Source organism: Bufo bufo, chromosome 1 (assembly GCF_905171765.1).
Source record: "Bufo bufo chromosome 1, aBufBuf1.1, whole genome shotgun sequence".
Lineage (NCBI taxonomy): Eukaryota > Metazoa > Chordata > Amphibia > Anura > Bufonidae > Bufo > Bufo bufo.
The window spans coordinates 812634666-812648916 of NC_053389.1; the positions used below are offsets into that span (position 1 = coordinate 812634666).

A 14251-nucleotide genomic window follows, 5' to 3' on the forward strand; every position below is an offset into this window, starting at 1 on the left:
CCCAGCGTATAGCAATCCCCCGCGTCGATCAGTTACCCAAATATCAGCCTCAACATGATAAAGGGTAAAACAGGAACTGCCTGTACTTCACGTACAGCCTCTTTTATTCACAAACCAAAAACATAGTACTGCCCACAGGGGTTTGAAATACAACCAATCAATATATTACAACACATCCCCACAAAATCCTCCCCTCTGTCCGTGATAGAATTACCTCACACTGGGTTGATGCAATCATCACAGACAGACGAATACACAATATCCTCTGTCCTGGAGACAACCGAGAAGTAATTCAATTATCCCTCAGGACAAAGGACATCGCCAATACACACAGAGAGACAACAGGACAGGAATCCCCACCCAAACACACAAAATCCTCCCTTCTGTCTGTGATATAATTATGGATTAACATAACTATTCCAGACAGTAAAAATACAGTTTTTAAACATACTCTATAACTTTAAAACCATACATTCCATCTCCATAAAAATTACATATTTAAACTCAGTATACATCAAATATAACCACTTCCAAAAATCACACAAATCCCTCCAGCGGATCAAAAGTTAAGTGGAAGTCCTTGATGACCGACCGCAAGCACAATTTCCTGCCCAAAACAGTTCCATAGATTTGGGCTGTGCGGTTCGGTCAATTTCATGCAGAAAAACGACTAAGTCCCATCTTCGAACGGGACTTAGTCTCTGGAGCTGAAAGTTCCGTATGGAAGAAGGTAAGGGTCAGCGGTGTTCGTGTATTTGCGCATCCGATTTTAGTTCCACAGAATCTTTAGTATACACCGCCGACGGCGTTCGGTCCTATTAACAGTCCAGACATGCGGCCTAGTTCTGTTACACTGTTCTTGAAGGGTAATATGTCCCGGGGCCATAGTAGTAGGGCAAGAGGCTGGTAAACAGGCCTCTCCAAAACCCAGTGGCGAGGTTGGTTTCGCCACAGTGAATAATATATATCATCAAGCCATATGATTGGCTTACGCATCTCCACCACACTCTATGGGACACCTGCAAAAAGATGAGAAATCAGACACTGCCCGCAGCACTTTGCCCCCCCCCTCTCTTCTACAGTCTTGAAACAAAGAGAGGGGTGGGAGGCACTTGGAGAAGAAAAAGTTTAACTCATTAAAGTCCTAGATATACAAAATATAGAATAAAATTCACACATCTTTAACAATACCACCACAATGGATTTAAAATGAAACGAACAAGATGTGCTTTACCTGCAGACTGTCAGCTTTAATTTGAGGGTATTTACATCCAAATCAGGTGAAAGGTGCAGGAACTACAACAGTTTGCATATGTGCCTCCCACTTGTTGAAGGATCAAAAGTAATGGGACACTTGGCTTCTCAGCTGTTCCATGGCCAGGTGTGTGTTATTACCTCATTATCCCAATTACAATGAGCAGATAAAAGGTCCAGAGTTCATTTCAAGTGTGCTATTTTCATTTGGAATCTGTTGCTGTCAACTCTCAAGATGAGATCCATAGAGCTGTCACTATTAGTGAAGCAAGCCATCATTAGGCTGAAAAAACACAACAAACCCATCAGAGAGATAGCAAAAACATTAGGCCTGGCCAAAACAACTGTTTGGAACAGTCTTAAAAACAAGGAACGCACCGGTGAGCTCAGCAACACCAAAAGACCCGGAAGACCACGGAAAACAACTGTGGTGGATGACCGAAGAATTCTTTCCCTGGTGAAGAAAACACCTTTCACAACAGTTGGCCAGATCAAGAACTCTCTCCAGGAGGTAGGTGTATGTGTGTCAAAGTCAACAATCAAGAGAAAACTTCACCAAAGTGAATACAGAGGGTTCACCACAAGCTGTAAACCATTGATGAGCCTCAAAAACAGGAAGGTCAGATTAGAGTTTGCCAAACGACATCTAAAAAAGCCTTCACAGTTCTGGAACAACATCCTATGGACAGATGAGACCAAGATCAACTTGTACCAGAGTGATGGGAAGAGAAGAGTATGGAGAAGGAAAGGAACTGCTCATGATCCTAAGCATACCACCTTATCAGTGAAGCATGGTGGTGGTAGTGTCATGGCGTGGGCATGTATGGCTGCCAATAGAACTGGTTCTCTTGTATTTATTGATGATGTGACTGCTGACAAAAGCAGCAGGGTGAATTCTGAACTGTTTCGGCAATATTATCTGCTCATATTCAGCCAAATGCTTCAGAACTCATTGGACGGCGCTTCACAGTGCAGATGGACAATGACCCAAAGCATACTGCAAAAGCAACCAAAGAGTTTTTTAAGGGAAAGAAGTGGAATTTTATGCATTGGCCAAGTCAATCACCTGACCTGAATCCGATTGAGCATGCATTTCACTTGCTGAAGACAAAACTGAAGGGAAAATGCCCCAAGAACAAGCAGGAACTGAAGACAGTTGCAGTAGAGGCCTGGCAGAGCATCACCAGGGATGAAACCCAGCGTCTGCTGATGTCTATGCGTTCCAGACTTAAGGCTGTAATTGACTGCAAATGATTTGCAACCAAGTATTAAAAAGTGAAAGTTTGAGTTATGATTAATATTCTGTCCCATTACTTTTGGTCCCTTAACAAGTGGGAGGCACATATGCAAACTGTTGTAATTCCTGCACCGTTCACCTGATTTGGATGTAAATACCCTCAAAATAAAGCTGACGGTCTGCAGGTAAAGCACATCTTGTTTGTTTCATTTCAAATCCATTGTGGTGGTGTATAGAACCAAACATGTTAGAATTGTGTCGATGTCCCAATATTTATGGACCTGTCTGTATATGAAGAAAAGTTGAAGTTAATAAAGAAGTTATTTCAAGCATTTGGTGTGCTCTTTAAACCTACTGTTTCCATAGAACGGCGCTAGAGGAATTACAGAGTAGCAGTCTGGTTAGACTTAAAGTCAGAGATATCAAAATTCTTCTAATGCCTCAGTGCAAAAGGCACTTCATAGTGCTGCGCCTGCCACATAGATCATCAGCATCTGATCGGCGGGGGTCCGACACGCGGGACCCCCGCCGATCAGCTGTTTGAGAAGGCAGAGGCGCTGGAAGTAGCGCCGCGGCCTTCTCACTGTTTACCGCAGGCCCAGTGATGTCACGGCTCGTATCAATGTCCTGGGCGGAGCTAAGCTCTGTTTACTTGAATGGAGCTTAGCCCCGCCCAGGCCATTGGATACTAGTCGTGACGTCACTGGGCCTGCGGTAAACAGCAAGAAGGCCGCGGCACTACTGCCGGCGCCTCTGCCTTCTCTAACAGCTGATCGTCAGGGGTCCTGGGTGTTGGATTCCCGCTGATCAGATGCTGATGATCTATCTAGTGGATAGATCATCAGTTTAAAAAAGCTGCAGAACCCCTTTAAATTATGTGCATTTTCCCTGGGATTCTGTGCCAAGAACAGCAGCAAGACTGCTGTGTGTGAAAACATCCTAAGGGTACATTCACGCAGGGCCCGCGTCAGCACCCGGCATACCCGGGCAAGTGCCGGAGCCCACTGCTCCTGGGGGGCCCACTGAGCTGCTATGAGCACTTCCATCAATGACACTGCTGTCATTTCACTTACGCAGTGCCCCTCTGGTGGGCCCTCTGAGGCCGGCTGCTGCAGAGCTTCAGACATGCCCCCTCTACACAAGACGTGCTGCCTTAGGAGAGAGACTGCAGGGCTGGAGCAGAAGTGTTAACACAGTCTGTGAGTCTGCACTGTGACTGTCTCTTCTCTGTGGGACAGGTGGGTGGGCAGGCTGAACAATTTGAGTTGCTGCTGGATGCTGTAGACCAGCAGCTTAATGCTATTTGGTTCCTTTACTGTCTCATTAAGCAGTTTGCCTCCATGACACCTGTCCCCCCCCCATATCCTGTCCTATCTCATCCTCATGGAGCCCCTGCTGTCTCCTTTCCGCCCTCATGTATCCAGAGCTCCTGTTCCACCCTCCTATCTCCTGTTGCTGCCCTGCACAGACCTCCTGCCCCTACTGCTTGTATGAATCCCCCTCAGAGCCCCTTCCACCTACTTGCTGTGTCCACCCCTCCTGTCTATCCAGGGTCCCGGGCCCCTGTCTCACTCCACTGCCTCTCATTATGGTGTCGTCTGAACCGCATTCACCATAAGGACCTTCTAACGTCACACGGTCATATGACTGTGCCCCCCACTCCGTACTGTGCCCCTCAACTTGTACTGTGCCCCCTTATACCCTGCATTGTGCCCTCTTACCACACCCTGTACAGTGCCCCTAGTCATTCCCTGTACTGTGCTCCCTTATATCCTTTTATCCGGTCACTGTATGGCGGTGTTATCCGGTCACTGTACAGAGGTGTTATCCGGTCAATATATGGTGGTGGTATCCGGTCACTGTATGGCGGTGGTATCCAATAACTGGATGGCCATAACTGTATCCCTTTCCCTACCCACGCCACCTTTTTTAGACCTGGCATAAGTGGGGAAAAGTTGCAGATTGCGGTGCTAAGGACCTTGGCGCCACAATCTGTGTCAGAAGTACGCCTAATATAGACATATTTCTATTTAATAAATGACCCCCTAATTGTATTATTATTCCAGAATAGGGCTTTATATTATATAGATTCTAGTGTATTATGCTGCGCCCTGTATTTCCCAATATATAAATGATCCTTGGGAGACACAGTCCTCATCCCTGACCACCAGGACCAGTTAGCACTCTGTCAGTACATGGCGGCCTCCCCTCTCTGCTCCCCTGTGTACTGGTGCTTATTCTGACTCTAAGACTGGGTTCACATCCTATTTTTGCCATCCATTTAATGCATACCAAAAATGTACGCGTTAACAGATGCCTCAGACTGATGCCGTACAGTGACTTCCGTTCACCATACAGTTCCATGGTAGAAAAACATATACGTTAACGTCTGCATTTTTTTACTGGACTCTTCAGGATACAAAAACGTGCAGCGCTGCACATTTATATACACTGCTCAAAAAAATAAAGGGAACACAAAAATAACACATCCTAGATCTGAGTTAATTAAATATTCTTCTGAAATACTTTGTTCTTTACATAGTTGAATGGGCTGACAACAAAATCACACAAAAATTAAAAAATGGAAATCAAATTTTTCAACCCATGGAGGTCTGGATTTGGAGTCACACTCAAAACTAAAGTGGAAAAACACACTACAGGCTGATCCAACTTTGATGTAATGTCCTTAAAACAAGTCAAAATGAGGCTCAGTAGTGTGTGTGGCCTCCACGTGCCTGTATGACCTCCCTACAACGCCTGTGCATGCTCCTGATGAGGTGGCGGACAGTCTCCTGAGGGATCTCCTCCCAGACCTGGACTAAAGCATCTGCCAACTCATGGACAGTCTGTGGTGCAAAGTGACATTGGTGGATAGAGCGAGACATGATGTCCCAGATGTGCTCAATTGGATTCAGGTCTGGGGAACGGGCGGGCCAGTCCATAGCATCAATGCCTTTGTCTTGCAGGAACTGCTGACACACTCCAGCCACATGAGGTCTAGCATTGTCTTGCATTAGGAGGAACCCAGGGCCAACCGCACCAGCATATGGTCTCACAAGGGGTCTGAGGATCTCATCTCGGTACCTAATGGCAGTCAGGCTTCCTCTGGTGAGCACATGGAGGGCTGTGCGGCCCTCCAAAGAAATGCCACCCGACACCATTACTGACCCAATGCCAAACCGGCCATGCTGGAGAATGTTGCAGGCAGCAGAACGTTCTCCACGGCGTCTCCAGACTCTGTCATGTCTGTCACATGTGCTCAGTGTGAACCTGCTTTCATCTGTGAAGAGCACAGGGCGCCAGTGGCGAATTTGCCAATCTTGGTGTTCTCTGGCAAATGCCAAACGTCCTGCACGGTGTTGGACTTTAAGCACGTACTAACTAGTGGTCCCTATGGACCTATTTACGTTTTTGGATCCAGTACTGCTTTTTCTTTTAAAACTTCACTTTTATTTCATTATTTTAATAAATACAATCCTTTTATTCAAATATTTATTGTTACTATGTTACAGACAAGTTTAAAACTATCAGTGATGCGGAAAATCTCTGAATTCTTTACTCTTAGAGATATATATTCTTATATTAGTGCGTATCATTTATTGCGACCTTCTTGATAGATGGCTCTTTCTTCCTTCCTATTCTTGTGTGGCAACTATTTTGACCAGGGGAAGGGGGGGGGGGGGTGGAAAAAAAGGAGAGGGGGACAATGGGGAGGAGGGAGGGTGAAGAGATGTTATCTATTACCCTCGCTGTTGGAACGATAGGTTATAGGAGCGTCACGATCAATTACTTGTTGCTGTTCCCTTAGATATAGGGACATGTATCATACTATTACACTAGTGGTAACACCTATTGTTTTTCTATTGAGATGTTCCTCCTCTCATTTCTTCTCAGTCACTCTCTATCTCCTATATACAATCCTCCTCTCACTTCATATCACTCTATCTCCAACTCCTATGCGCTTATATTAGCCACTTCCTCCTATACTAGCTACATCTATTCAGGTCTGTGTGCTATAGTTCGCTGCTGCTATAGCGTTTTCTTTATTATTAATAGGTCTTTTCCGCATATCACTGCCTAAAAAACACTAACTCTCACACGCCCTGCATCCCGACATGTTTCGCTGTTACACAGCGTCTTCAGGGGATGATGCAGGGCTGCATCATCCCCTGAAGACGCTGTGTAACAGCGAAACATGTCGGGATGCAGGGCGTGTGAGAGTTAGTGTTTTTTAGGCAGTGATATGCGGAAAAGACCTATTAATAATAAAGAAAACGCTATAGCAGCAGCGAACTATAGCACACAGACCTGAATAGATGTAGCTAGTATAGGAGGAAGTGACACATGCACATTTATGGCCTGCTGGAGGTCATTTTGCAGGGCTCTGGCAGTGCTCCTCCTGTTCCTCCTTGCACAAAGGCGGAGGTAGCGGTCCTGCTGCTGGGTTGTTGCCCTCCTGCGGCCTCCTCCACGTCTCCTGATGTACTGGCCTGTCTCCTGGTAGCGCCTCAATGCTCTGGACACTACGCTGACAGACACAGCAAACCTTCTTGCCACAGCTCGCATTGATGTGCCATCCTGGATAAGCTGCACTACCTGAGCCATTTGTGTGGGTTGTAGACTCCGTCTCATGCTACCACTAGAGTGAAAGCACCGCCAGCATTCAAAAGTGACCAAAACATGAGCCAGGAAGCATAGGAACGGAGAAGTGGTCTGTGGTCACCACCTGCAGAACCACTCCTTTATTGGGGGTGTCTTGCTAATTGCCTATAATTTCCACCTGTTGTCTATCCCATTTGCACTACAGCATGTGAAATTGATTGTCACTCAGTGTTGCTTCCTAAGTGGACAGTTTGATTTCACAGAAGTGTGATTGACTTGGAGTTACAGTGTGTTGTTTAAGTGTTCCCTTTATTTTTTTGAGCAGTGTACATCAAACCGATAGCAAAAATGTGATGTGAACCCACTGGGGGCGGGGGACGTACTAGAATTTGCTGTGGGGCCCAATCAGTTCTAGCTACATCACTGCACAGCTCCTTTTCTCCTCCAGGCCCGGCCCAGCGGTGACGTCATGATGTGTGTCTCACTGCTGCAATGGAGGAGAGAAGGAGCCCAGGGAGCTGCGGTTAGTGAATGACAGGACCGCCGTCTCCCCTGCGCTCCAGCAATGATAGGTATGTAAGGGGGCCACTGGGGGGTAATTACACTGTGAGGGCCCCTTAAACAGTTTAATAACTCCTAGGGCCCCCCATTTAGTATAATGATTCCCAATGACCCTCCGGTATAACCCCAGTGTGGGGGCCACTGGGGGTCATTATTTTGAATGGGGGGCGACTGGGGGTCTTTATTCTGAATAGATGGGCCACTGTGGGGTCATTATACTGTGTGTGGGGCCACTGGGGGTCATTATACTGTGTGAAGGATCACTAGTGGTCATTATACTGTACTAGCTGAAGGACCCGGCTTCGCTCAGGTATATTTAACCCCTTAAGGACAGGCTCATTTTCACCTCGAGGACCAGGCCATTTTTTGCAAATCTGACCAGTGTCACTTTATGTGGTGATAACTTTAAAACGCTTTGACTTATCCAGGCCATTCTGAGATTGTTTTTTCGTCACATATTGTACTTCATGACACTAGTAAAATGGAGTCAAAAAAATTCATTTTTATTTATAAAAAAATACCAAATTTGCCAACAATTTTGAAAAATTTGCAAATTTCCAAGTTTCAATTTCTCTACTTCTATAATATATATTAATACCTTACAAAAAGTTATTAATTTACATTTCCCATATCTCTTCTTCGTGTTAGGATCATTTTGGGAATGAAATTTTATTTTTGGGGGATGTTACAAGGCTTAGAAGTTAAGAAGTAGATCTTGAAATTTCTCAGAAATTTTCAGGTCTGAAGTCACTTTGTGAAGCTTACATGATAGAAACCACCCAAAAATGACTCCATTCTAGAAACTACACCCCTCAAGGTATTCAAAACTGATTTTACAAACGTTGTTAACCCTTTAGGTGTTCCACAAGAATTAATGGAAAATAGAGATACAATTTCAAAATTTCACTTTTTTGGCAGATTTTCCATTTTAATATTTTTTTTCCAGTTACAAAGCAAGGGTTAACAGCCAAACAAAACTCAATATTTATGGCCCTGATTCTGTAGTTTACAGAAACACCCCATATGTGGTCGTAAACTGCTGTATGGGCACACGGCAGGGCGCAGAAGGAAAGGAATGCCATACGGTTTTTGGAAGGCAGATTTTGCTAGACTGTTTTTTTGGACACCATGTCCCATTTGAAGCCCCCCTGATGCACCCCTAGAGTAGAAACTCCATAAAAGTGACCCCATCTAAGAAACTACACCCCTCAAGGTATTCAAAACTGATTTTAGAAACTTTGTTAACCCTTTAGGTGTTCCACAAGAGTTATTGCAAAACAGAGATGAAATTTCAGAATTTCAATTTTTTGGCAAATTTTCCATTTTAATATTTTTTTTCCAGTTACAAAGCAAGGGTTAACAGCCAAACAAAACTCATTATTTATGGCCCTGATTCTGTAGTTTACAGAAACACCCCATATGTGGTCATAAACTGCTGTACGGACACACGGCAGGGCACAGAAAGAAAGGAATGCCATACGGTTTTTGGAAGGCAGATTTTGCTAGACTGTTTTTTTGGACACCAGGTCCCATTTCAAGCCCCCCTGATGCACCCCTAGAGTAGAAACTCCATAAAAGTGACCCCATCTAAGAAACTACACCCCTCAAGGTATTCAAAACTGATTTTACAAATGTCGTTAACCATTTAGGTGTTCCACAAGAGTTATTGGCAAATAGAGATGAAATTTCAGAATTTCAATTTTTTGGCAAATTTTCCATTTTAATCCATTTTTTCCAGTAGCAAAGCAAGGGTTAACAGCCAAACAAAACTCAATATTTATGGCCCTGATTCTGTAGTTTACAGAAACACCCCACATGTGGTCATAAACTGCTGTACGGGCACACGGCAGGGCGCAGAAGGAAAGGAATGCCATACGGTTTTTGGAAGGCAGGTTTTGCTAGACTGTTTTTTTGGACACCATGTCCCATTTGAAGCCCCCATGATGCACCCCTAGAGTCGAAACTCCATTTTAGAAACTACAGGATAGGGTTGAAGTTTTGTTGGTACTAGTTTAGGGTACATATGATTTTTGGTTGCTCTATATTACACTTTTTGTGAGGCAAGGTAACAGCCAAACAAAACTCATTATTTATGGCACTGATTCTGTAGTTTACAGAAACACCCCATATGTTGTTGTAAACTGCTGTACGGGCACACGGCAGGGCGCAGAAGGAAAGGAATGCCATACGGTTTTTGGAAGGCAGGTTTTGCTAGACTGTTTTTTTTTACACCATGTCCCATTTGAAGCCCCCATGATGCACCCCTAGAGTAGAAACTCCATTTTAGAAACTACAGGATAGGGTTGAAGTTTTGTTGGTACTAGTTTAGGGTACATATGATTTTTGGTTGCTCTATATTACACTTTTTGTGAGGCAAGGTAACAACCAAACAAAACTCATTATTTATGGCCCTGATTCTGTAGTTTACAGAAACACCCCATATGTTGTCGTAAACTGCTGTACGGGCACATGGCAGGGCACAGAAGGAAAGGAATGCCATAGGGTTTTTGGAAGGCAGGTTTGCTAGACAGTTTTTTTGGACACCATGTCCCATTTGAAGCCCCCCTGATGCACCCCTAGAGTAGAAACTCCATAAAAGTGACCCCATCTAAGAAACTACACCCCTCAAGGTATTCAAAACTGATTTTACAAACGTTGTTAACCCTTTAGGTGTTCCACAAGAGTTATTGGCAAATAGAGATGAAATTTCAGAATTTCTATTTTTTGGCAAATTTTCCATTTTAATCCATTTTTTTCAGTAACAAAGCAAGGGTTAATAGCCAAACAAAACTCAATATTTATGGCCCTGATTCTGTAGTTTACAGAAACACCCCATATGTGGTCGTAAACTGCTGTTCGGGCACACCGCAGGGCGCAGAAGGAAAGGAATGCCTTTTTTTTTTACACCATGTCCCATTTGAAGCCCCCCTGATGCACCCCTAGAGTAGAAACTCCATTTTAGAAACTACGGGATAGGGTGGAAGTTTTGTTGGTACTAGTTTAGGGTACATATGATTTTTGGTTGCTCTTTATTACACTTTTTGTGAGGCAAGGTAGCAAGAAATAGCTTTTTTGGCACCTTTTTTGTTGTTGTTATTTACAACATTCATCTGACAGTTTAGATCATGTGGTATTTTTATAGAGCAGGTTGTCACAGAGGCGATACCTAATTTATGCATGAATTTTTTTTTATTTATGTAAGTTTTACACAATGATTTCATTTTTGAAACAAAAAAAATCATGTTTTAGTGTCTCCATAATCTGAGAGCCATAGTTTTTTTCAGTTTTTGGGCGATTATCTTGGGTAGGGTATGATTTTTGCAGGATGAGATGACGGTTTGATTGGCACTATTTTGGGGTGCATATGACTTTTTGATCGCTTGCTATTACACTTTTTGTGATGTAAGTTGACCAAAAATTGTTTATTTAGCACAGTTTTTATTTTTTACAGTGTTTATCTAAGGGGTTAGGTCATGTGATATTTTTATAGAGACGGTCGATACGGACGCGACGATACCTAATATGTATACTTTTTTTTATTTATGTAAGTGTTACACAATAATATCATTTTTGAAAAAAAATTAAAAATCATGTTTTAGTGTCTCCATATTCTGAGAGCCATAGTTTTTTCAGTTTTTGGGAGATTATCTTAGGTAGGGTCTCATTTATTGCGGGATGAGATGACGGTTTGATTGGCACTATTTTGGGGTGCATATGACTTTTTGATCGCTTGCTATACATTTTTGTGATGTAAGGTGACCAAAAATGGTTTATTTAGCACAGTTTTTTTTTTTTTTTTTACACTGTTCACCTGAGGGGTTAGGTCATGTGATATTTTATAGAGCCGGTAGATACGGACGCGGCAATACCTAATATGTATACCTTTTTTTTTTTACTTGAAACTTTAAATTTTTTTTGTAAAACTTTAATTTTATAAACTTTTTTTTTTCACTTTATTTTTTGTCCCACTATGTCTGATGTCCTTGTTTCAATACAGCACAATACATCTGTATTGTGCTGTATTGAACTGTTAGTGTCTTACAGTGTAAGACGCTAACAGTTGCCTAGGAGACCCAGCCTGGGGGCTGGGCCTCTTAGGCTTCCGTACAAGACAGGCCCCAAGCTTTGGAATGGCTTGGGGCTGCCATGGCAACCATCGAGTCCCCGCCAAAGCAGCACGGGGACTCGATGCATGAGGTGAGGGAGCGCAAACCTCCCATATGCCGCGGTCAGCGCTGACCGCGGTATATGAGGGGTTAATCCACCGGCATCTGCGTTATCGCCAGATCTCTGCTGCTGACCGGGTAGGGTGGCCACTGGCTTCACCCTAGAAAGACGGACCGGCCCAAACCACACCCACAACGCCCCAAACCATGCCTCCAAACCACAAAGCCACGCCCCCGTGTCAGTGAAGCCACGCCCCCACCATCGGCTGGGGAAAAAACACGGGGGAGGAGAGGGAAGAAGTTTGTGAATGGAAGGTGAGTGGGGGCAGCCGGGGTGCTTCTCTCCCCCTCAGTCAGCCACAGGGAGCCATATCTGCGGCTCTAGTGACTGACTGGGGGTGAGAGAAGCCTCGGTCAGTTGCTGCAGCTTACGCTCAGACAGCGCAGTGCTGCTGTCTGAGACGTGAGTTACTGAAAAGGAGGACATCCCTGTGTCCGTCCAGGCACTGCGCCGGACGGAGGACAGGGAGCCTGAAAACCGGACTGTCCGGCCTAAAACCGGACGTCTGGCCACCCTATGACCGGGGGGACCGCCCGCGGGGGGAGGAACGACTGCTGGGCGAGAACACTCGTCCTCGAGCGCTAAGTGCAGGCGTTTGAGGACAAGCATTCTCGTCCTGGGTCATCAAGGGGTTAATCTATTTCATTTAATGTTTGTGTGTGTCGTTAAAAGATATCAACAGTATCACTATAACAGTGACATCTACAGCACCCCGCCCCCAAAACAGTGACCTCCACAGACCCTCCGCCCTTAACACTGACCCCCCCACACTGCCCCATCCCTAAAAATTGGACCTCCACAGCAGCCCACCCCCTTAAAGGGGTATTCCCATCTTGCAAAATCAGCCTGAGCTGCAGTTACAGCAGAATTCCCTTCCTGGGTTTCTGCTGCTAAGGCTGGGCGGGCTTAGGCAGTTAGAGTGAAGGCCGGCCACACCTCCTTATGACATCACACTGAGAACTCAGTCCTTGCATGCTAGTTCATGTGAAGAGTATGAGTCATCAGTCTGGCAGCCTGCAGTGTCTGTGAGGTCCCTCCCCCTGCTGGGGAATCATCAGAGAGCCATGTGAAGTGAGCTCAGTGTACAGTAACACGTGGCTGTTATGCAGTTTTACACACACAATCTGTCTGATCTTTTACAAACCCATTCTGTGCATCAAAAACTATAATTCCATGTTATACATTGGCTCAAAAGCTTGACCAACCCCCACCCACCAGCACGGATGCAGATTTGTTTCCATTACAGCTGTACTCTAGTTGTGTATAAACCTTACACTATGTATCTTTATAGATGCATATACAGCTCAGCTACATGTGTCTTCTCCAGTCCCCTAACATCACTTTGGCTGAATGGCTTCCTATACAGCTCTGCTACATCTTTATTCTACTCCCCCACTAGCACTGTGTCTGAAAAGCTGCATATACAGCTCTGCTACATCTGTTTTTCTCTTCAACCAGCACTGTCAGAACATCCGCATAATTCAGCTCTGCTACATCTGTTTCTCTCTTCCACCAGCATTGATGCTGACTTGCTACATATACAGCTCTGCTACATCTGTTTTTCTCTTCAACCAGCACTGTGTCAGAACAGACGCATATTCAGCCCTGCTACATCTGTTTCTTTCTTTCACCAGCATTGATGCTGACCCGCCACATATACAGCTCTGCTACATCTGTCTATTCCTCCCCCACTAGCATTGTGGCTGAACTGCTTCACATACAGCTCTGCTACATCTTTCTTTCTCTCCACTACCAGCTCTGTGTTAGAATTACTTCATATACAGCTCTGCTACACCTGTCTTCCCTGAAACGCTTTATATAGAGCTCAGCTACATCTGTCGTCTGTGCGCCCCGAATCACGGACCTATTCACTTCAATGGTTCCGCGACCCGGGAGATGCGGTGCACTGAGCGAAACCCCGCGGAAGCGCCTCAGAGTGCTTCAGTGGTGTTTCTGGTCGGGCCTCCGCATTGCAAAAAAGTAGTGCTTGCACTATTTTTTTGCGGAACGGATGGATCACGGACTCATTCAAGTGAATGGGTCTGGGATCCGTCTGCGGCAGCTGCACGGATGTTGCCCGTGCATTGGGGACCACAAATTGCGGTCCCCAATGCATGGAACGGCCGGCACACATTCGTGTGTATGAGCCCTAACAGAGAAATGGCGGGGCATTTATCCGTGTAGAGAAAGCAGAAGGGGGGAATGGGAAATTCTTGCTTTGTAAAGTCTCAAGTACACTCTTTGTGCTGCCATATGGTTTTATATAGCACCATAATTCAGAAGTATTCTCTCCTAGAACAGTCCATAATGCAATTAGAGGCATGCAGAGGTAGTGTATAGCCCCATAGACTTCTATTGGAACATAACAGA

General features: G+C 44.9%; 1 protein-coding gene across 1 annotated transcript in view; it reads right to left on the minus strand.

Annotated features, from left to right (window-relative positions):
- Positions 1-13638, minus strand: part of LOC120986583 (very-long-chain 3-oxoacyl-CoA reductase-B-like) — a 116992-nt gene extending 103354 nt beyond the window's left edge. Inside the window, exons 1-2 of the mRNA XM_040415243.1 lie at positions 13635-13638; positions 6236-6240 (exon numbers count right to left, since the gene is read on the minus strand). The gene's annotated coding sequence lies outside the window, so the exon portion shown is untranslated. The remainder of the gene's footprint in view (positions 1-6235; positions 6241-13634) is intronic.
- Positions 13639-14251: the final 613 nt, after the last annotated feature.